A 442-nucleotide genomic window follows, 5' to 3' on the forward strand; every position below is an offset into this window, starting at 1 on the left:
TGATCCTATACCTAGAAAACCCAAGAGACTCAGTCAAAAACCTACTGGAACTAATTGAGAGATTTAGCATCATAGCAGGATATAAGATCAACATCCTATGATCAGTTGGATTCCTCTACCCAAAGAGATTGCTTAAAAATAAATAAAGAAATCAATACCATTTACAATAGTTACCAAAAAATAAATAAATACAATACAATACTTGGGAATAAATCTTACAAGGGACACAAAAGACCTGTACGAAGAAAAGTATAAAAAACTACTTCAAGAAACCTTAAGAGATCTACATAAATGGAAGAACATTCCATGCTCGTGGATAGGAAGGTTGAACATTTGAAAATGTCAATTCTACCTAAAGCAATCTATACATTCAATACAATCCCAATCCAGATCTCATCAACATTCTTTTGTTGTTGTTGTTATGTGCTGTCGAGTCAAACCT

This window comes from Orycteropus afer, unplaced genomic scaffold, assembly GCF_000298275.1.
Source record: "Orycteropus afer afer isolate SDZICR_OR568_19922 unplaced genomic scaffold, OryAfe1.0 scaffold00935, whole genome shotgun sequence".
NCBI classification, from domain to species: domain Eukaryota; kingdom Metazoa; phylum Chordata; class Mammalia; order Tubulidentata; family Orycteropodidae; genus Orycteropus; species Orycteropus afer.